General features: G+C 42.4%; 1 protein-coding gene across 1 annotated transcript in view; it reads left to right on the top strand.

The window, feature by feature from the left end:
- TBC1D22A (TBC1 domain family member 22A) overlaps positions 1-24,892 on the top strand; it is a 1,683,159-nt gene that overhangs the window by 636,068 nt on the left and 1,022,199 nt on the right. The gene's annotated exons all lie outside the window — the stretch shown is intronic.

Raw genomic sequence — 24,892 nt, 5'->3', positions numbered from 1 at the left:
TGAGTTTGGAGGCCAAGAATCCCTCCTGGTACCTCCTGTAAGTCCTACGCAGCGGAATTCCTGAGCATTAGTTGGACGCCCAGCACCCTTTCTCCACCACTCTGGAAATGCGACTACTAGTTAAAGTAGCATATTTCTGCACCTCTGACTTGGAGGTAGTTTTAATCCCCCTACCGTATTATGTACTAGGGCCTTACAGAGGAGGTCATGCTAATCACAGGGGTAACCGAACGCACAGTGTTCCCTAGTGTATGTAGGTGTTTTCACTGTATTCTAAGTCAGTTACCACCAGTACCCATCTGAAGAAGTTGTGGGCACAGGATGATTTTGCAAAAAGGCCTCTTTCTGCTCCTCTGTTGGTTCTTTCTGCACATGTCTTGCTTCTTCCTGCACTTTTCTTCGTCTTTGGGGACTTCTGTTGCTTCTTTTTGCATTTCCTTTGCTTCATTCTGTGTGTTTCTTCTTCTTTCTTCACATGTCCTACCTCTGTAGGCATAGTTAGAAACTAGGATTTAAAAAACCTTAGAAATTCACTTAAAAAGCCATAGGTTTCAGGCACGTTATAGTTAGAAATTAGCATTTAAAAAACCTTTGAAATTCACTGAAAAAACCATAGGTTTCAGGCACGTTATAATTAGAAATTAGCATTTAAAAAAAACCTTTGAAGTTCACTGAAAAGAACCAAAAGTTTCAGGCACGTTATAGTTGGAAATTAGCATTTAAAAAACCTTAGAAATTCACAGAAAAAACCATAGGTTTCAGGGGCGTTCTAGTTAGTTGGACATTTCACTCGTACAAAACCAGTGCATTTCCCCCTAACTATAACGGGGGAATTTCACTGGTTTTGTACGAGTGAAATGTCCAACTAACTATAACGCCCCTGAAACCTATGTTTTTTTCAGTGAATATATATATATATATATATATATATATATATCGCCTACTGGCGGTTGCCAGTAGGTAGTTATAGTTAGGATCAAGTTTCCATATGAAGAACATTTTTTGTTTGTTTATAACTTTGGCGTTGTTTGATGAATCGTTATGAAATTTTCCACACTAATTCTTTGTTCATATCAGCTCCTATTTTGAAAGTTCGGGGGTGATTCGTCAAGGGGGGGCTGAGAAAAAAGGGGGTCCCAAAACGTGTTTTCTCCATGTTAATTTCCATAGGAAACTTTAGACAAGGCTACAGGTTGAACGAGTGAACGGAATTACCCCAAATTTGGCAGGGAGAAGGGTCTTGATCTAGAAAGCACACTTTTGTTTATTTGGTGTAAATCCGTTCAGTAGTTTTGGAGAAATATTGAAATTTACAGATATCGATATTTGGGAATTCGGCCATCTGATTGGCTGAGGTCTTACGAGCGCAAGCTTGCTGCTTATTGGCTGCAAGCGGTGCGAGCGGTTGCAACTAGGAAGTGTTGGCAGCCATTTTGTTATTCCGTTGAAGCGTGTAAGGGGAAAAAAGGGTGGAAAGAGGAGGGTAGGAGCGCTGTGAGGTCTGTTGGGTGGTTAGGGTGTGCTACACAGGGAGTGTGAGGCGATGAATTCAACCCTACTGGTGTGAAAGTGCTGTTTTTCCCAGAGTGAGATGGTGCTGAGGTGAGGTGCCGGTACACTCGGGGATGAAACCGTGAGCTGATTGCTGTAAACTGATGTCTCTGGGCACTGTAGGATACTGGCTGCTGTAGCATAGCTGTGAAAGTGGTGTTAGTATGGGTATAGACTATAGCGCTGTGAGCTCTGTGGGGTGGTTAGGGTGTGCTATACAGGGAATGTAAAGTAAAGTATTCACCCCTAGCGGTGTGAAAGTGCTGTTTTGACCAGAGTGAGATGGTGCTGAGGTGAGGTGCCAGTACACTCGGAGATGAAACCGTGAGCTGTTTGCTGTAAACTGATGTGCTCTGGGCGCTGTAGCATACTGGCCGCTGTAGCATAGCTGTGCAAGTGGTGTTAGTATGGGGTTAGACTATAGCAGGAGTGGGAAGCAAACTACTCACCCCTACCGGTCTGAAGACTCGAATGGAGTGTTTTAGCAAGCAGGAATAAAGAAATAATCGTGAAGAATATAATGCAGAATGTTGCAATGCCACAGAAGACAAATGGTGAAATCAGGTGTGTTTAAGAATGTGGCTGTGTGGGATAAAGCGATGGAGTCTGCAAGTTATATAAAAAGTGTCTTTATTTAACTGCAATAAATGGACCCACTGGTGCAAGAGCTAAGGCATCCAGCTGAGGCAAACTCCAGCCACTTCTGCTGTATTCAAAGCTAAGCTTCTGCATCTGTCAATTCCACATTACATGTTACACTTCCATGTGACATAAACAATACCTATTAGACATGAATGACTGTAAATTGTAGAATGAAAATAAAGGTAGGATACGATTACCACACTGTGCCAACTAGTTCCTAAACAATTCCGTGTTTTTTGATCTTGATCACCAGTTCGTGAGCAGAGGCTGAGGATGAGCTAATTTGTGTGAAAGGGATTTGTGGATAAGAGGCAGGCAGAGAGACGTGTGTACAAATAATAGATACGGTTTCAAAATGGATCTCGGGTTTAGGCTAATTTAGCAAGTAAATAGCGTATTTGCAAAGGCCATACATCATCAATCCCTGGTTAGTGTGGAGACATAAGGGCCAATAATGAAAACAGAGTTCAAATGCCTAAGCATTCTTAGAACGTTATTATATGAAAATAGTTCAATTGAAGTGTATTAAAAAATTTAATAGGAAAAAGTCAAAAAAGTTGGAAAAAATCAATCCAAGAATAAAGTGAATTTCTTGCAAGTCTTGGAGATTGCAGTCCGGAAGTTCTTCAGTGGCTTGAGATGCGAAATGTTCCAAGAGGCGATTGTTGCCATCATGTGAGAAAAGCGAAGCGATCCAATTCATATCCTCGAAGGGACAGTAATGTTCCTCGAATGTTGGAGCGGCAATTTGAATTGGCAGGCAATCCCCTACGTTACAGGGGATCTTTCCCGGCTGCGCAGAAATCCCATTCCGCCAGGATACCTTTTTGCGTTGCATCCGCCATTGTTCCACTGCCCGAACAATCAAGTTCATGGTTTTCAAGATACTCCATTACCTGCTGGATATTGGGAGCGTTTGCTGGGATGTTGGCAAGGCATAGATCCATTCGCCAGTCGATTGGGCAAGTTTTGCAATAAAAAGATGGTTGCACACAGATTGTATATGTGTAAATAAATGTCATGTTGTAGCTGGCTCCGATAATAGATAGAGGCAGGCAGCCGAAAAGTTGTTCCATTTTTTCACGGTATTGATGTAGCTTCGCGTTGAGGCGTATTCTGTCGGACATGCTTGTAACCACAGGGAGTGTAGCCATTTTTAACAAGCTAAAAGAGTAGTAGGATGGCCTCGAACAGAGTGTGAGTTATGGGCACTGTTGCTGTTATTCCAGAGATGATATAATGAATGAAGTCTGGTATTAGACTAAAAACAGTTTGAAAGCCTGTGAGAAGGCTGGAGGAGACAATGTTAAAAAAGTGTGCCAGACCTTAAATGTCAGATGTGTTGAAAATTGTGTAACAATTCACAAAGTGTAATGGGAGTTTCGTATTTAAAAGGGAGTGTATTTTACTTGAAGTTCGTGCTATCTGCAGTCGATAAATTACTTTTGGAGAAGTGAGGGACACTTCAGTTTGAAACAAAAGTGCTTTCAGTTTGCTTTGTTTAATAAAATCTGTTTTCAAAGTAGGTAATGAAGGCCAAGTTGAACTTTGGGAGTTACTTTGTGTGGGTGGGAATAGAGATTGCCAGAGGAAGTTATCTGGTTTGAAACAGTAAGGACATACAGTATGCCAGCTCACATTGTGTAGCAGTCCATGTTATTAAGAAGCAGATAACTGCCGTTAGAAAGCTGTGTGAATGTTGGTCTGATTGTGGGAGTTGGCGTGCTTTTAAGAAAGCATGCAAGATTGGGGGCTGTAAGCTTAGAAGCTTCGTGCAGTTGTATATTCTTGCATAGTAATGAATGATTGCCATTGTGGTCCCACTTTTCACCTGTGAGAAAAACTTCGGTACCCTCTTTAAGACAGCTTTATGTAAATGGGAGAAACCACTGCTCGTTAATAAATGCGCTACCTTATATAATCACATACAACATGACAAAACAACATGTACACCTAGCAGACACAACGACACTACGTACTGTGGGAACTGTGGCTAGCCATGTACACAAACCAAACATGGCATGGCACCTCTGCCAAGCAATGCAGAATGCGGGGAGAGATGGGAGCAAAGTATGAGCGAAGGTGGCAAGTGTTGAGGGGATGTACGTATGCAGAGCACAGACATGTACATGTCAACATAGTCTGATGGTCTAGTGAGTGAAGTCGACAGTGGACGCAACCATGATACTACAGTCAGTAGGGAAGATTACGAAAACATAGCACAGTGGGCTGGCTCGGTGTACGCAAGGCTAGCATAAGGGTATGAAGAAAAGGGACGTTTCTCTGGGGTGGTTCTCTTCCGGAATGGCGAACATGTCTGTCAGGTCTGCACAGCTTACACCGCCACAAGGCTGACGCTGTGAGCGAAGGTGGCTGCGGGAATAATGCTCTCAGCCTGCTGCTACCCAGAAACCGTCATGGCCGCTGCGACGCACATATGCCCCATAGTTCACATTTCGACTCTGCCGTATGTGAAAGAGGGCTGACCATGTGCCGGCGGAAGCTCCTGGGCCGAGGTCTGCGAGCTGGAAAGGCTCCTGAGATCAACGCTGGCTACCGCGACACAGGCAGACAGCACCCAGCTTGAGGCCCAGCACCGTGGAGTGCTCTGTATACTACTAACACAGTAGTCCAACGGGTACCAACAGTGGAATGGTGTCTTGATCCCACAATGGAAGATGTTAGAACTGCATCTGAGAGTGGAGATGAAGGTACTCCCTTCAACCAGGTGCAAGCAACTCTAGGTCCCAACAGTGGAACAGTGTCTTGATCCCAGAATAGACGATGTCCGATAATACCTGCTGCTGGGTCTTCACAGAACTCCCTCCGTTGAGGTGCATCAGACTCTGTGCTTCCGTAGCTAGTGCTGCACATGATCATTGAGCTTGGCTGACTGCAGTCGGTGGAGTACACCGCGGTACAGCAGGACCGAACAGTGGAACGGGGTCTTGATCCCAGAATGGACGATGTTAGAACTGCATCTGAGAGTGCAGATGAAGGTACTCCCTTCAACCAGGTGTAACCTACTCTAGGTCCCAACAGTGGAACGGTGTCTTGATCCCAAAATGGATGATGTACGATGTTACCTGCTGCTTGTTTTTTTTTTTTACAGAACTCCCTCCGTTGAGGTGCATCAGACTCTGTGCTTCCGTAGCAAACTGCTGCACATGATTATTGTGCTTGGTTGACACCAGTCCGTGGAGTACACCGCGGTACAGCAGGTCTGAACAGTGAAACGGGGTCTTGATTCCACAATGGACAAAGTTTTAACTGTATCTGAGAGTGGAGATGAAGGTACTCCCTGTGACCAGGTGCAAGCAACTCTAGGTCCCAACAGTGGAACGGTGTCTTGATCCCAGAATGGACGATGTCTGATATTACGTGCTGCTTGGTTTTGACAGAACTCCCTCCGTTGAGGTGCATCAGACTCTGTGCTTCCGTAGCTAACTGCTGCACATGATTATTGGGCTTTGCTGACCGCAGTCGGTGGAGTACACCGCGGTTCAGCAAGTCCGAACAGTGGAACGAGGTCTTGATCCCAGAATGGACGATGTTGGAATTGAATTTGAGAGTGGAGATGAAGGTACTCCCTTCGACCAGGTGCAAGCACCTCTAGGTTGCAACTGTGGAATAGTGTCTTGATCCCAGAATAGATGATGTCCGATATTACCTGCTGCTGGGTCTTCACAGAACTCCCTCTGTTGAGGTGCATCAGACTCTGTGCTTCCATAGCTAAGTGCTGCACATGATCATTGGGCTTGGCTGACTGCAGTCGGTGGAGTACACCGCGGTACAGCAGGTCCGAACAGTGGAACGGGGTCTTGATCCCAGAATGGACGATGTTAGAACTGCATCTGAGAGTGCAGATGAAGGTACTCCGTTCAACCAGGTGTAACCAACTCTAGGTCCCAACAGTGGAACGGTGCCTTGATTCCAAAATGGACGATGTACGATATTACCTGCTGCTTGTTGTTTTTTACAGAACTCCCTCCGTTGTGGTGCATCGGAATCTGTGCTTCCGTAGCAAACTGCTGCACATGATTATTATGCTTGGTTGACACCAGTCGGTGGAGTACACCGCGGTACAGCAGGTCCGAACAGTGAACCGGGGTCTTGATTCCACAATAGACGATGTTAGAACTGTATCTGAGAGTGGAGATGAAGGTACTCCCTGCGACCAGGGAGAGCAACTCTAGGTCCCAACAGTGGAACTGTGTCTTGATCCCAAAATGGACGATGTCCGATATTACTTGCTGCTTGGTTTTGACAGAACTCCCTCCGTTAAGGTGCATCAGATTCTGTCCTTTCGTAGCTAACTGCTCCACATGATTATTGGGCATTGCTGACCACAGTCGGTGGAGTACACTGCGGTACAGGAGGTCCGAACAGTGGAACGGGGTCTTGATTCTGTGATTGAGGATGTCAGAAGTTAAAGTTTGTGATGATTTGTGTGTACTCCCTCCGATCAGGTGCAACAACTCCCTACTTCCGAATCCAACGGCACATGGCTGTGAGGCGTTAATGACCACTGCCTCTGGCCTACACTGCGGTCAGCAGGGCTCACAATTCAGATCGAGTGGTGATTGTTTAATTACAGAATCCAGTAGGCAACTAACTACAATGTCTATTGAAATATACACAATAACCTTTTAGTATACTTGCTTGAAGAAGTTTTTTAAGATGACTTATAGGTCTAATACAATGACCAAATTCTTCTTGGTAGTGGTAAAGAACACTGAATAACAGTGAACACAGTGGACAGCAGAGATCGCAATTCGAATTGTTTTGATTTATTTATTGCAGAGTTTTGTGTAATTTCTGTTGTTGTATTTTGTGAAGAGGAAGTGAGAAAAAGTATTCATGGAAGACTGTGCTCACTACTGCCTTCAATTTACACTGCAGACAGCAGTGTTTACAATTAAGATTGAGTCGCTATTGTACATGACGCAGTCCTGTAGGCAAAAGACATTTCTCCAGTGCGCTCTGTCCGCACCATGCATAAGCATCATTACAGGGTCTGCATGTGGTTTTTGTTGCTACGCGTACGGCAAACTGGGCAGCTCAAGTCAACGTCACATGGTTGTGGGCCCTTGCTGACCGCTCTCTGGCCTACACTGCAGACAGCAGTAGTTAAAATTTTTATCAAGTCGCTATTGCATGTGATGTAGTGTTGTAGGCAACAGACATTGCTCCAGTGCACTGTGTCCGCCCCACGGATGCGCATCATCACAGGGTCCGCACATGGTTTTTGTTGCTTCGGTAATGGCAAACAGGACAGCTCAAGTCAACGCCACATGGTTGTGGGCCTTAGCTGACCGCTCTCTGGCCTACACTGCAGACAGCAGTGTTTACAATTCTGATTCAGTCGCTATTGCAGATGATGTAGTGTTGTAGGCAACAGACATTGCTCCTATGACGGCCCACCCGCAGCATGCATTATTGCTGGCTGGGCTATCTAAGTGCATTAGACCTGATGGACCCTTTATGATACAATCTTTTTGTGTATTATTTCAGCTCTACTGCCTGTATTTCAGTATACCACAAGTTATGGTTCTTTTACGATAGAATATTTTCTGTATTATTTTACATCTAGTGTCCCTACCTTACTGCAGCATAAACTACTGACCCTTTTAGTATTGAATCTCTGTGTGAGAGCCAATGATTACTGTTTTAGTTGATGCTAGCAGCAACCATTCCCTTAGGGCTGGTTTACACTCACCCCACATGCAGTCAGCACCGAAGTCACTGGATATGTGACCCCGGTAATAAAAAGGAGTCGAACGCACGTGCCCGTACCCACTTCTACTATCTATCTGTGTCCGTGTGTTCATTATCTATACATGATACTGCCCCTGGGCCGTACCACATTATATTGTGCTGTGGACAGCGTATGCAACCATGTTACCTCTGGCAGTGGGGAAAAGTTCTGTTATGTAGCTTTTAGATGTATGGCTATCACAGGTGGAAGGCTACTTTACATGAATATTGATGAAGATGATGGTTGCATGTTGTGTGTAGTGTCAGATATGTGTACATAGCAAAATGTTTTCACAAAAGCTCTGTAAGCAGAAGAGGAGTCTCTCATCAAACGCTGTAGAGAGAGTGGCTAAAATGGGTGGGGTCCTCCAACTGTTACAATGGGAAATGTTATGAACCAATCAAATGCTTTTCTTTAAGGTCACATGGCAATCGCGCACCGATGCGATTTTGAGAAAATATTACATAATATAAGTTTATTACAGTTAGAAATATATAAATGTTTAAAGTATTTTAGATTATCGCTAGGCCTGGGCCAAAATTCCGTTCCGTTGGCAGAAATTGCGATAATTTGGCATTTTCGCGTTCCGCGGAAAGCGCGAAGATGTCAAAATTTCCGCATTCCGCAGCTTAGCGATAATTTGTTTCTTGCTCGCGCTGTAAAATAATACATTCTCGCGTGCACGAGAATGCCTTACCTGAATCCCCGCGTTCGTCGAAAAGTTTTCCCGATCCGGTCGCGTTCTCCACGAGATGTTGGATTGTTGGTAGCCATTTGCGCTGTCTCGCGACAGTTCGCGCCCGCAGTAACGTCATGCGTCGCGCGATCACGTCTTTCTTCTCACGATCATGCACCACGAGACAAGTGAAAACAAGATGGCCGCGCCCGCGAGCAACCGCATGGGTAAGTTGGCGAGCCGCGACCACGCAGAAAATACCGCGAACGGGCGGGAAAAAAACTTCCGCATCTTCGCGATATTTCCGCGTGTTTGCAGAGATTTTTAACATTTTCGCAATAATTTGCGAAAGTGAATTTCGCAAATTCCGAACTTATTTAGATATAGTTTTGAGACGAAAAAAAAATGAGGAACTGGCGTTCCCGGCGTGACACCATACGTCTATGACGTAACACAGGGCCTGGCAACATGCACTCGTCGCATACGCAACGTCCAGCGGGTGTGTCCCCATACGTACATGACGTAAGGCGCTGCTTGGTACTGCATACCCGTCGCATACCAAAGTAGCAGCTGGCCGACCACATACGTATATGATGTTACACGGGACGCGGTGCCACGAACCCGTCGGATATGAAATGCGCATCCTTTACGTGTTTAGCAATATGGCGGATAGGATTTGCGTGCTGATGGATCTTGGTACACTACCGGTACCGGACTTCAGTTTTCTCAACAACAAAAAAATGACATACATACCTTTTTTTGAAGATATAAAACATTACATATTTTTGAAATTTAAAAAAAAGGATAATAGAGTTCCAAAATATTACAACAAAATAGAAAAAATATAGGTTTTATAAATATTAAAATATGACATTAACATTTAAAAAACCTTTGAAATTCACTGAAAAAACCATAGGTTTTACAGACTTCTAGTTAAGAATTAGCATTTAAAAAACCTTAGAAATTCACTGAAAAAACCATAGGTTTCAGGGACGTTATAGTTAGTTGGACATTTGACTCATATAAAACCAGCGAAATTTGCCCGTTCTAGTTAGTTGAGCTAACTATAACTTGCGCGCCCGCAATGCACTGGTGATGACGTCACATATTACACCACTCATGACATGGTCAATGACATCACTGATGACATCACAGATGACCTCTCAAATGACATCACTGATGACATCATCCACCTGATAATCTGATGCACATACTGATGGCCTAATATAAACTTTGATACACGCACTCTAAAATACAGACTACTATTTTTGAAACCATACACACAACAATGCCAGATACTACATACCACCCATTATTTCCTAGGTCTACACTCACATCCACTCACTTATACATGCAGTTACTCATCAATACAGTACTATAATATGCACTCATACACCTAGTCAGTCATGTAAAGAATCAATCACATACCCATTTACTCATGTATACAGTTATACACACCAACTGCGTTATTTATACACACACCACATCACTTATTTATGCAGACACTAACACATACTTACTGTCTTATACAATCACGGATACCAGCAGACACTTTTATACTCCTTCAAATAACTTACTCTCACGTATAGTCATTTATATACTCCAACAGTCACATATACTGCCTTAAAACATAGGTAGTTACTCACACATATATGAGTGAGACATTCATTCACTCACCAACACACCCATGCACACACCAACTCACCCATACACCCCTTCCCAGATGTAGTTTTGAATCCATACAACCAGTGAATCACCCACTCAGACATGTATGCACAGAGTCACACACCCCCACCCACCCACACAGACAATCAGGCACTCAGACATCAAATCAATAACCCATATAGACACTCATGTAGCTACTAACCAACCCATGCAGCCGCTTATACACCAACTGAGACACTAATACAGACTTTCACACAGTTTAGTTACTAACCCATACATTCAGTAACACATGTTCAATCACTCACTTATACAGTCAGTCACACACCTTCTAAATAATCCTTTCAGGGACTTGTAAATTCACTCTTTATTCAATACACCTTGGCATAGATATATATGAAAAATATTTAAACTTTACAGAAACACAAATTCACTGGATGATGTCATCAGTGATGTCATTTGAGATGTCATCAGTGATGTCACTGATCATGTCATGAGTGATGTAATATGTGACGTCATCACCAGTGCATTGCGGGAGCGCAAGTTATAGTTAGCTCAACTAACTATAACGGGTGAATTTCTCTGGTTTTACATGAGTCAAGTGTCCAACTAACTATAACGTCCCTGAAACCTATGTTTTTTTCAGTGAATTTCTAAGGTTTTTTAAATGCTAATTCCTAACTATAACGTCTGTAAAACCTATGGTTTTTTCAGTGAATATATACATATTTGTACTTCTCAAGAGTAGTTGCTATTTCATGTGATAACTCTGTGGGCTCTGCACTTGCTGTAGAGTTCTGTGTGACCTGCATGTCACATGTTTCAAGACCGACAGGACTAACTGAGTCTTCATCCTTCAGAGGTGACTAATGTAAATGGCAATTATCTGGATGATAAATGCACCTCTTAATTAAAGGCAAAGAGAGTTTAGTGTTGATTGTGTTCCGATTAAAGTCAATAGTCATATATTTTCAGCACAGAACCACTATTACCATATTTCAAATAAAGGACAGAAGCTAAATTTGTACTAAGGAGTCCGAGAAGCAGTCTGCCGATCCTTTGCTTGTGAGTATGCTTAGCTATGTGCGGCCTAATTGAACTGCAGAAATGTTATTTATTATCCATGCTCTGCTGCCAGTAAAGGTGATAGATGATTACAGACGTTTAATAGTTGAGAGGCGCAATAAAGAAGACTTCTTGGCAATTATTATATTTTTATTATTTGGTTAACATACTTTATGGTTCTGCAGCCAGTAAGAAAGATCAGTGGTTGCTTGAGAATGAGTTGTTTTGTAATTATGTTATGCTAATGTAATATGCAGCTTAATGTTACATAGTGTGTTATGCCCAATAATGCATTAAAACACAAATTATGATTTCGAAGATTCATTATTAATTCAAGGGTGTCTTGTTAATTTGACTTTCATTTGAGGGTGCTAAAAATAGTAACAAACCAGTGCTCTCTTGTGTGGTGTGCATGTGCCACTGTGTATGTGCATAATTGAACACCTCTTTAAGGAACCCTTCATCAGAATGAAGTATCAGTACATTGCCAAAAAAACGAGTTGTCCCTCCATTCACTCATAGATTGTACTTTTGCCTTCAATCCTGTACATCTCTCCCCTACCTTTCTACTAGGTTCACTCTATACAAGTACCACATGCATGCATTTATCTTTTTCTAACTAAATATACGTAATGCACAACAGCTTGTTGATGTGACACTCAAGCTCTCTTTACAACGGGCTTACGAAGGTGCAGGAGAAAATTGTGCATGTGATAAATCATTTTAGTGTGGGGTGTGCAAACTACCACGTGTGCAAATTGCACCTGATAATGGATTGTGCATCCAGGTTTGTGCAGATTGCACCCATGGGCAATCACACTATTTACGTATTATTCCACCCAACATCAAGTGCACAAAATTACATTTTACACAATTTTTGCTATGGTTTGTGGCAAGTTCTACCTGCCACAGATTGTGGGCACAAACTCCCGAGTCAGGAGCGATTGGGCTAAGACAAGAGATTGCACCCAAAAAGGGAACATACATCATTCTTTGTCCATGTGGAAAAGAATATGTTGGAAAAATTAATCACATTGCTCAAAATAGGACTATGTAACATAAGAATCAGAATTAAAGTGATGATCACTCCTTTGGTCCTACATTTTCTCTGAAAGCGGCATTTTGTTACAGATTTACATTGAGGAAGTTAAGCTGGTTTACAGAACAAGGAGAAGTAAACAACGGCCCCCACAGACGCCGGGGATGCCTGGTTTCACCTTGGAGATACCCAGAAAGGGACAGTCTCACAGGGAAAGCCAGGACGGGTTCCCCAGCGGTCTTCAGCGCCGGGACACCTCTTTGTGAGGTAGCTGTTCGCGCTCTACAAAATGCTGTATTATTATTATTAAAGGAAAACAGTTGTACGAGCCGAAGCAAGAATGATCATAAAGCTTTGTACTGTGGAGAATGGTTTCAATGAGTTACCAGAACTAAGCAATATAGTGAAGTTTTTAGTTGGAGTAGTCATAACGTATTTGCTAATAGGAACACTACTTGGAACATAGACTTTAGAATAGATGTTTTAGCATGAGGTCCAGCACAAGTGGCTTAATGTAACATTACACATCGATTTTAGGCTAGTTTTTAAAGTCATCATAAGAAAATGGTCCATCACAAACTCTGGAATTATTTTCAGACTGTGGAGCTGTGTCTGAAATGTGAACTTTAGGTTGATGTAACTAGTTTCCAATTGTACATGGACAGAAGAGTGTATGCTACAATATACTGCAGCTTACAGGTTTCTATTGGGAGCTATCATATGTGGTTAAGAAAGTGGAACTGAGCACAATTGTATTGGACTGGAAAGAGGACACATTAGAATCTAAAATGAATGTGGAGGGATTAGAAACCATCTCATCAAGTTATGGCACTCTCACGCTGTGCTGAGAGGGAGCTGCAGTTTACAGTAATATACCTCAACATGAAATTGTGGCTCAATTGTACTTGGGGTCAGAAGAGTGTGTACCATAAAAGGCTACAGATTCCAGATTCCCCTAATGGGTAGCAGAGTAGAATCCAATTCTAATGTAGCAAAAATCACAAAAGTATGGGACCTGGGATCAAGATTAACGTTGATGGAATTATTATTACCTCATTAAGCTGTTAAAGTCGTTGGTTACACCTAATGGAATGACAGCTCCCAGAGGTCCATATTGACACACACTTTTAGGGTATGTGTCCTTACATCAACAGAAATAAGGAGATGAGGTGCTATAGAGGATGGCTCATCCTCCTTACTATGAAAATGCAACACAAAAGAGAGTCCTACTCCAACAAATGGGCTTGTCCTCCCTTTGTGAAAAGCAAAAAGCTTTTTATAGTGTAATTGGCACCCACCAGGGTTACACCTTGGGGGCATGCTTCATCATTGGGTTCTTCCCCTTCCGCTGCAGAATAGGGCATGCTACGACCTTTGAGTTACACGGAAGCACTGAATGATAATGATATCAAACCACAAAATAATGGAGGATGGGAGATGGAGGGGTTCTATTTAAGTTAGAAATACCTATCCGGTAGGAAACTGTGTTTTATTAAATCCTCAAGTCAATATGATTAAAATATGGGAAATAAAAGGTGAAAAGTTTACTTGTGTTTAATGGCCCTGCTTCCCTTCCTGTGCTTGATCTACATGTTTCTGCCACCCTTCCTGTGACTTTCGTCAGGACCATGAATCTCACTCCCAGAGACCACTCCTTGCTTTACTAAGTGCTATACAATCATGCACTCTGCATGCAAAATATAAACTCTGCTCCTGCTTGGTGTTTGTTCCAGATCATCTGCAACATAAATAAGAGAAGTAGCTTGCAATAGTAGTGGGCACTAAGCAAAATCTTGTGCGCCCAGTGATGTAGAAGTCATAAACACCACTTGTATTAAAATTCAGCATTCATCATATTGTGTTAATGCCCATGAACCTGAAAAGGAGCCTCTAAATGCTGTTAAAATAAAGAAATATGTGAACACATCTAGCTCACATGTTGGGCATAACCCCTGTGATCACACATTCACTCTAAACATACTACGTGCATACTCGACAGTACATACATGAAGAAATACTAATTAGATCTCCATAGGTCCCACAGTGACGAGGCAAGCCTGTAGTCACCCTCTGCATATAAAGAGAGAGGAAAAATTAATCATTAAATATGAATCTGGCGTACCTACTCAGTCAAGTTCTCGCCTGGTTTAACAAACTAAATTAGCATTACTGGTACCTGCATGCTAAATGTGCAAGCTCGCCTACTGAGCTTTTAAATGTTGTGCCTTGTCAAAAGTAGTGTACACGTATTGCGTGTGTGTCCTGCTAAGAATGCTGGGTGCCGGTAGTATAGACCGCTCACACAGCAAAAATGCCGGTGTTAATGGAACCATTTCCTGGTTCCATAACCAATAATAAGGCTTACTTCAAATGCAGTGCTGAGGAGGGGATTATTTTGCGTTATTTGGTATAGCTGTCTGTCGGAGGGACTAGGGGTAGAGGACCGGATTCCTTAAGTATAGATTGCCCTTTGGCTAGGCTACCCTGAAGGTTAAAACAGTGAACAATAGATGTGGGAGAGGGTTTGTTTCTTTTTATTATGTTTTTTGACTCAACGTTTTCTTCTCAGTTCTTTTCTGAAATAGGACTCTTTACATAACAGATATAAGTTCCAGGGAAGACGGGAGAAGAAAAAATACACACAGGTCCTCGTAGGCTGGGAATGTCACAGTCTTTAGTGTTTTCTTAATGGAGGAGTTGCCCCAGTGGTCTGGTGTAGGGGTCTGGTCTGGTGTAGGGGTCTTGTAGCTCTCTCGCTTGTCCGTTGCAGAGAATCAGTAAAGGAAAAGAAAGAAAAAAAAACAAGCATCAGGCTGCCGTCCAGGGTGGTGGAATGTAGGTATTCATGCAGGATAGTGCTCCCCTTCTGCTATCCCTATACCCGTGAAGTGTCTATGTAAAAGGGGGGGTGGGTGCGTTCACTCAGTGTGGCTCCGAACTCCCGCCCACCAACCTCACAAAGAAAAGTAGCCAGGCACTTGCCTGAACCCATGGTCCTCCGGACCGCAGGGAGGGAAGTCACAGGCTCCGCTTCCCTCGGTGGAGTGCTGGACTCAGGGGCACTGCTCCCAGAGCGGATCTCGGTGTCTCTCCCGGTGTTGCTGGGTGGCGAAGTCCTGGTGTGTCGCGTCTCTGGCTCCTCGTCTCCTCTTGATCCCGTACATGTTGCGATGGGGTTCTCCGTCATCGGAACACCATCCAGGGATCCTCCTTCCGCCTTTGACAACGCCGATACGTGGCTTCCGGTGCGTGCGCTGCCTAGCCCGCTGAGTTGCCTTCCGGCTTGGCCCGATGTATCCGCCATGTTGGGGTGGACAGGCCATCTCGAGAGGGATCCACCACACTGTCCTATTTATTAGAAAAAGGATTGGTGACGGTGATTCAAATCGGATGAAAAAGTATAGTCTGAATGGGAGAGCTGGCTAAACAATAGGCCTGCTCATTCCTCATTATAAATGTCAATGTTTATAAATAGAAAAATGTGATTAATGATACCTCATGATCAGACAAAAATGTATATGCTGAAAATTACTAACAAAATGATGGAAACACAGAAAACCTAAAATAAATACTGAAATTGATTTAAAAAAAACTAACAGAAAGGAAAAAGAGGGCAAAAAGTTGTCTAAATTGATACATGAGGGGGTTCACGTAACCTCCAAACCTCACAATTAATATATATGTGAAACAACAAATATATATGTAGAAAAAAGGAATTTGGGCCACATATGTCGCATTCCTCTCGCTATCTTATTCACAATAAAAACATTATTTTAGAGGGTATATGAGCAGTTGTTTTGTGTGTCCTCTGAATGGAATCATGAGCTGATTATGTCGTAAATTGGCCCCAAAGGATGATGTCATTCAGGCCCTCAGTATGTGTGTTCAACTTGAAGACCCAACGTTGTTCTCTCTCTAGTAGTCTTCTTTCACAGTTCATCGTGTCTGATATGTGTTCAAGGACCATCCATTGGTATTCGGATTCTGTGTGTCTTTTTTCAAATAAGTGTGCTCACATTTAGGTCATATTCCACCCACATCTCAGGTTTGGGACCCCAAAATGTGCCTTTGTTTTATCTCCCTTTAGAGCAAATGTACTCTTTCTAGTATCTAGGCCTCACTACAAATTAACAATCATTAATTGGTGTCCCAACCACCTGTCAATCTGCACATTTATATCACCCATAAACACTTGGAAACTCAGATTGTGACCATCTGTGTCAGTGGATGGATGCACTCATTAAAAAGCAGAGGATTAATACATAGACCTCTGGAGGGTACGGAAGATGAGTCTGAACACTTCAGATTATGTGAAATCTTTCAATTATTTGTAGAGTTTGTTTCTCCACAAATGGCAGGGCTCAATGTTTTTGCCCTTCCTAAAAACTAGATCAGTTTTTCTGCAGCTCCTAAAAGCCAGATCTCATTTTATTCTGCTCGACTGAGAGCCAATGGAACTGCCTCATAAAATTTAAAACATTAGGAATTTGTGGTTAACTTTGATCACTTGTTATTAGGCAATATCTCTCATGTCTACCAGAATTGATTCCAGACCATGACGTCTCAATGATTGATGTTTATTAATTACCTTTTCTATGGAGGTTCTGTAGCTGATTATGCACTGTTGATTACAAAATGTTGCCCAGTGCAGGTAAATTGGAGTCAGGGCAAATGAAAGGTTGCCTTTCTTCTGCAAACTCGGGCCATATGACAGAAAGTGCTCCAGGGGTTGCAATGGGCACGTGGGCATGCTTTTTGTGCCTCCCTGGGGCACTTTGGTGTTACAGAAGGGACTACAGGCGCTTGTGTGCCCCCCTCTATAATACTGATAGTGCTGGTTCACCTGTAGCTCCAGCGCTCTCATTAGCTGCATCTTCTGTCTGCCCATAACTGTTTTTTGTGCAAAGGAGCTGCCTCCTGCAATTCTCGCGTAGTTAGCCATGCTGTCTCAGCATATTGAGGTATGTCTTTGTCTGGTAATATTAGATTCAGACTCAGGTGGTGAGGCAGACTAAGCGACCAGAACAGGAACATGTTGTGAAGCTGATGGGACAGGTGGGGGCTTGCGCCTAGTTGCATCTTTAGCTGCCCAATCTGCCAGCGCATTATCCCGGGACACAAAATCCGGTCCACTTGTTTGTGCTGCACATTTCACAATTGTCCCAGTCTGCGGTGACACGAGTGCCTCTATTAGAGCCTCTAAGAGGTTCCTATGCATAACAGGACTCCTGTCTGACTTAAGGAAACCTGCCCTGGCCCATCTCTTAATGCTGGAATGTGCAGTGGTTGTCACATAAGCTGAATTGAAAATATTGTAATGACTTCTCCTACTGCTAATTTAAGAGCCACTATTAGTGCTGTTAATTCTGCTGCGGAATAATGCACTGGTAATGTCAACTGTTCTACTATATTCAATGCATCAGAAAAATCATGCTTTTGTGCTCTGACTACTGCTGCACCTGTGTGCCTAATTCATACCTTCTGGTAAATAGTTCAAGAACCGTCAACAAAATAGACAAGGCAACCTGGTATAGGATCTTCTGCCGCTAGGTTGAATTCATTGAGAATATAGGTTACCAAGTCATGTGCATCATCCTCAGAGTCTAATACTGAATGGGCAAAGAATGTCCCAGGATTCACTGTATGACATTTCACAACCTTCAAAGATGACAGCAATAGTATCACATCATATCCTTACACTCTGTGTAGTCAGAGTGGTCTTAGGCTTCAGAATATTAGCAAATACTGCATGCTCTTCATAGAATGCTAAAAGTGCCCCCTGAGAGGGATAATGTCCTTTTATTACTGAATCCAGCAGTCCACTAACATATGCAATGGGTTTATCTCATAAAGGATATTTCTGTGTAAGGACAGCTGTCATCAATCTACTATTGCAATGGCAGAATAAATAAAACTCCTTCATATAATCAGGAGTTCCTAACACTGGAGCATTTGTTATTTCATTCTTCAAATACTGGAAACTTTTCCTAATCTCTGGTGTCCATGTTATCTTGTCATTCCTGTCTCTTGCTTGTGCTTATTTTATGGAAGCTACCAAAGGCGATATGAACATGCTATAATCAAAAACCCATTGTCTCAATTATTTACATAGACCAACTTCTGCATTTCTTTGACAATTTCTGGCTTACTCATTTGGCGGATGGATGTTGCTCTTTCAGGGGTCATTCATTGACCAAAAGCTGCCAAAAATTGCCCTAAATAATGATCCTCTTACTGACAGTACGGAAGTTTCTGCCTCTTCACTTTGTATCCTCTCTGGGCAAGAGTTACTAAAAGAGATAAAGGGCCCGATTACAAGTTTGGGGGAGTGGGAGCGGGCAGCCATGCTACCACCCCGCTTTAACACCGCCAAACAATAACAACTCCCGCCTGCCAGATTACATGTAATTTTGTGGTCTGGTGGGCAGGTGGCATCGCAGTCTTCATATGTGAACCGTAGAAATGCACCGCCAATGCACTTTCCTGCATGGCATGGAATGTGCAGTCAATGCCATGCAGATACAGGGGTCCATGCACACAAGGTGCACAACATGTGCCCCACTGCATGCACCCCGATGTGCAGGGGTATGAGGAGGTCCTTTAGGGCCCCCTTTGTTTTCACACTGCCAGCTGTTTCATGGCATGAGTACTGCCATGAGACCACTGGCAGTGAGGAAACTCATAATATGCTTGGCGGTGCCACAGTGGCAGCACCAAGCAATATTATTCCCTCAAGACTGCTGCTTCCCTGCCAGATATTAGGATCCCTGGTGGTTGCTGCGGTTCGCTGGGAATCCAACTACTGTACACATAATACCGTGGTCAGACCGCTGGTGTGGCGGTCCCTGACCGCCACCGCACCTCCACCACAAGTTTAGCGGTCCCATGGCCCACCAAACTCATAGTTAGGCCCATAGTGTTTTTCTGCTCTGCTGCTCAAAAGGACAACAAATCAATATGTCATCGACATATTGCAATAATGTGCTGTGACACTGGAAAAGTGACAAATCTTTCTTTATTATTCTGTTAACAACCTAGGGGACTCAAAATACCCTTGGGGTAAACAAAAGTACAAATACTGAGCCCCATGATAGGAGAAAGTTGTCAGATAATGTCTCTCTGGCTGTTGAGGGATGCTAAAGAATGTGGGTACTTTAAATCAGTAACAGAAAAATAAATTGGCATCCTGAGGAATATTCCTCAAAATGATGGAAGAGTCGAGAACAATTGGAAATTCTGGTACCACTATGTTGTTCAGGGGGTGCAGGTCTTGAACCATGCACCCACTATTACCCTTAGAATGCTTTAATGGGTAAACTGGGATGTTGCAAGGAGACGCATGAGGGTAAATTACTCCTTGCTGTGTCAATGCCTGTATGGAAGGGGCTATGCCCTCATCTGCCTCTTTAGACAGAGGGTATTTCCTCACTCTGGGTAAGAGAGCACCTTCCTTTAAATTAATTCGGAATGGTGACTGGTACCTGGGACAGATCTGCTTTCCTAACATAATTAATAGCTGTACCTGGTGTGGGCGTCCTTACTTCTAACACTGTCCTCAATCGTATGTCATCTTGGAAAGTTACAACCATTTTCTAGGGATCATCCTCAAACACTTAGTCATCCAATACCTCCCTAACCCTTTTTCCTTGTTCAATGAAGGTAACACATGCCCATAAAACATTATTATGGTCACTGGCTATTAGAGCACCATAGGTTGGTGTTACTTCTAAATCCTCTATTTGCAATATTAATGTAGCATCAGATATCCAAGAGTCCTGTCCTTGTTACCGCAAGATAAAGTATTTGGGTAACTTAATCTCCCTTCCCAGTAATTCTTGTATCTCTGCTATAATTGTATATACTACTGTGGTAAATGCTACCATATCCGCAGGTCGTGCTCTGAACTGATCTCCAGTAGAGGAATCTACTGTTACTGCCTTGATCCTGAAAGGTAAAACTTCAGGGGTGGAACAAATTGTGGTACCATCAGATTCCTTGTATGTCCATTGATCTATTGGAAATCTGAAGCCCCCCCCTCAATACAGGATTGAGTTGCTCCTCTATCTATGAGGAATGCATACCTTTTGTCATTGATAGTTACCATCACAGTGGGATCCTCATCAGGCCTGTGAGTCACTGAGAAGACTGGACACATAGACATACTCTGCGGGCACCTTCATTGTATATATCTTCCCACAGACTTCATCTGCAAAGGATTTCTTCCCCTCACAACTATACCTCCCTGTCCACTTTGAAGTGTAGTTACCATTGGGGGTGTTTGGTAGCTTTGCTGAGTCGCCTCCTGCTGCTCTTGAAATGGTACTGGTGGCTATGTATTTTGGGATGGTGTACTCAGCACATATATTACTTGCGGATTTGGTGGTGACTGTACTGATGTGTTCCCTGGCTGATTATAAATTCCTGCTCTTCCAGTTTGCTCATCCCATCTTTTAGTTTTGCAGTCTCTAATGAAATGCTCAAACTTCTGACAATAATGACATACCTGATCCCTCTTTGAAGACCCATCCTACCTCTTCCTACTCCTCATACTCCTCTACTACTTCCCTGCTTTCTTACATTATCCTGGTGTTGTGGGTGCTGTTGTTGAGTGATCCCTGGGAACGATCCCTCAGACATTTCAATCATCTGAGTCGCGGCCACCACCACAGCTCCTTCTACTTTCTATGCCAACTTTTGCTACACTAACTTGGCTGCTGCTTTCTCTGTCACCTTCTGTGTGTTCCTTTCTTTCTGCTGCTTCTTGCAGAAATGCATTATGTATTTCTGTCCAGGTCTTTGCTTCTAGTACCACTATGTTACCTAGGCTGTCCTGCCTGTCAGAGGGCAATCCTTTTTTAAATACATTATAAAACAATACTGCATTGCCTCCTGTTACTTCGCAACCCTGACCTACTTCCTGGGTCCATTTTTCTTGCATCCTATTAAGGAACTGTACGGTATCCTCATTTGGCTGCATTGACTGAGACTTGAGCGGTCCAATGTCTGACCTATTAGTATACATTTTCCTAGCTGATCCCAAACTACTGTTCTAACCAAATTGAATGGAGACCCATCACATCTAGTCTCAGTGAGGGTAACATTTCTTACTCTAGCCTTTTGAAATACAGTGTCTGTTTCATCTCCTATAATAGAACTAAGCAAACTCTTTATGTGCCCTACTGCCAAGGTGATACATGTGGTTTGTTCTTCAAATGCTCTAATCTTTTTCCCTGCTCCCTCTGTATGCAGAGGCAAATGTTTCGTGGGATTTTCCTTGTCCATCTGTGGCCAAAGAACATAATGTGGTGCCCCAGTTCCTTTGCGTATCTAGTTGTCCTGAAAACTGGGAGTCACCTACCCTTGTTTTCTGCCTAGGTGTAGTCTCATGTTTGGATATGGTGTTTGTGGGGTGACAATAGGGGTGGCTTTTGGAAATTGTGCAGGATTCTTAAAACCCACTGCAGTTTTTGTAGCTGTACCAGTGGATAGATACTAGGTACCTTAGGAGAGGTTCTCAATAAGATTGTACGGGGGTGGAGGAACAGAAGGGTTATTAGAGGCATCATCTTTTGGGGCGTCTTTAGATTTATCAAAGAACACTTGCCACAAAGGTAAATTACCTTTTCTCTTCTGTAGTTTGGCACTTGAATATTTACTTCTAAGATATGTACTAATAGGCTCAATTAATTTATCATCGAATGTTCCTTCTTTTAGCCAGGAATATGGTAGCTCTAAATAAGTTGTATCGTAATTTTCTCTGATCATGTGAAAAAGTATTTTACATATGCGCTTAGGGAGTGTCCATGATCATTCGTATTTCTAATGCTTTCTACAATGTTACTTTTTTCTGTCTGGACGAATATTAATGCTTTGTTAAAAATGCTTACAAGTATTTAGAGAACAGGAAAATCCATACATTCCTTTATGTCTTGTGATGTATGTGATGCACATTCATTTATCAACTTTTGTCTTACCAATTATGCTACAATACACAACATCATACTGTGGCCATATTTCATTCATACACTCACACAATCACTATTGGCTCACTCACTTATTTGGCAGAAATATATTAACACTTCCACTTCTTCTAAATGATAATCGTTATTCTATTCTAAACTGTTAATGCAATTGGCAACCCCTGGTAATTTTCCTCCACACTCAGAGAAGATTCGTTTCAAACCATGCATCTTTGAGACCATGGAATGACTTCCAGACATTAGGTCCAGGGCAGTAATTTGAGTGTTCACATCGTATCTGGAGGTAGAGTTTTGTGACACCAACATTTCAGCTGTCCTTCTGTGTCAAGCATTGGAACACATATTGGCACATTCCAATTTCAAATTACCCTCGTTGACCACTTCCTCGGTTATCTTGGGAATATCAATTTAACCAATTATGTAGCGCCTTAATCATTAATTTCTATTCTACTCTGTCAATACAACTGTAAATCCCTGGTCACTTCTCTCCGGGCTTAGAGAAAATTCCTTTCAAACCGTGCATCTTTGAGACCATGAAATGTCTTCTGGACATTAGGTTCAGGGTAATAAATTGAGTGTTCGGATCGTAGCTAGAGGTAAAGTGTAACGACACTAGCTTTTTAGCTGTCCCTCTGTGTCAAACATTAGAAAACATATTGGCATCTCCCAATTTCAAATTACCCACATTGATCACTTCCAACATTATATTGGGAATATCAAGTTATCCAGTTATGTAGCGCCTTACCTATTTCCAACACATGTACACAATAAAAATATCTGCCAATGATTCTTGCAAGAAATAAGGAATGGGTATCATACGCAGGAAAAGTGAAAATTTTATGTTCCGCATAAGCAAAAAAAAAACTGAAATAATGTTAAATGTGAGTAACACAGTAATCAGTATTTACTTGAGGGGTTTCTTGTGTAATAAATATTTTGCAAAGCCTCAAAACATAAGTGTCCACAATTTTGCCTAGGTTCAGCTGAGATGGCTGGTTCGCATTTAAATGTCAATGAATTAGGCTATTTAAGATATTTCTTGCATATCCTTTCGGGCCCAAAGAAGCACACATACACCCCATTTTCGGAAGGGAAGCCTAGCCTGTGAGATCTCAGAAGCTCTGGACAAAGAAGAAGTTGGAACCCCTGGAAGATATTCAACATGAGGCCAGTCAAGTTAATTTGTAGGAAGGAGCTGAAGGGGCACAGTACCAAGTTAAATAATGTTGCCAGATTCATTTGCCGCCCTAAAAAAACCTATAAATTCAAAATAAAAGCAGGACAATGTGTATGTGATCTCAAGCAGCATGTAGGTAGGGTGTCGGTGCTGGGGGCAAGGTGGAAAACTGATTTGACTGCACAAATGCCAACTGGCTTTGGATGGCAGAATTCCTGAATGTTTACACAATTCTTGTTTTGCTTAAATGAAATGTGTGAAAGTCATTCCACTTAAAAAAACATTCCAGAAGAAATTCAGGCTTGTAAAGAAAACTTTTAACATGCCCACTATGATGCAGTGACAACATAAAGACGTATGATGAAAAGAGGAATGAGCTTAATGATTAAAAGAGTAATCTATGGAGAAGCATGCGTTGTCTCCTCTGCTAAATAATAGTAATAAGCAAAAGATTTCACAATAAGTGGTTTCAATTTTAATAATTTTGTAGCTGTGAACAGATTAATGATTTCTTAGAAATACAGTATCACCACATCCTTTTTTTCCACTGTTCTACCGCACTGTTTCAGCAAAGTACTATTACACAAAGCCTTCTTCGGGTTTTAGCACTTTTTCTTGTCTTTTTTAAATTAAGTTTAAAATATAAGTCTGTTTGCTCTGCTTTGCTTTGAATCCTGTAGGGACACGTCTTGGTTTCAAAGGGTGCTGCAAACATGCACGTTTGTGGGTGCTCACCAACATTTTACAGGCAGTCTCCCACTCCTGAAAACACTTGGAAATTTACTGCTGACAAGAACAAGTGTAAATTATATATTTTCTGTGTGGAAATGGGGAGCGAACACCTTATCAACAGATGCGGAAATATGGACCTGTTTATTTTCTGTATATAGAAATAATTGTGCATGTGACAAAAGTTCTGGGACTCAGCAACACTTGCAGAAACACAGGGATACTGCTGAGGTTCTTGGAATTCTGATTAAGTTGGAAATGTATTTCAAGCTTGATAGTAACTTTGTCTAGGGCATTTCTGAAGGCTATCCTGGCAAGATTGTGAATTGTCATATTTTTGTGTATTAATGTGTAAAGTATCTAGAGGCAGATTGCATCATGTTTTTATGTCATGGGAGTCAATGGTGCAAATACTCTGCTATGGTCCATATTTCAGCAGTGGCAGGTCAAGTTGGTGTTCACAGTGTACTATCCAAAGGTGGTTAATCCACTAGGTTGTTGTGTGCACTGCATTGATGAGTAAACCTTGGTTTGACTTGCTCAAAAGCTAAAGTATGCCACAAAAGTTCTGCTCCTTCTAGCACCAAAGACAAAGCCCATCCCCATTTGACCA

The sequence above is a fragment of the Triturus cristatus genome, chromosome 4_1 (assembly GCF_964204655.1).
Source record: "Triturus cristatus chromosome 4_1, aTriCri1.1, whole genome shotgun sequence".
NCBI lineage: Eukaryota > Metazoa > Chordata > Amphibia > Caudata > Salamandridae > Triturus > Triturus cristatus.
The sequence above is the reverse complement of the archived record's forward strand: the minus strand, read 5'-3'. Positions and strand labels throughout refer to the sequence as shown.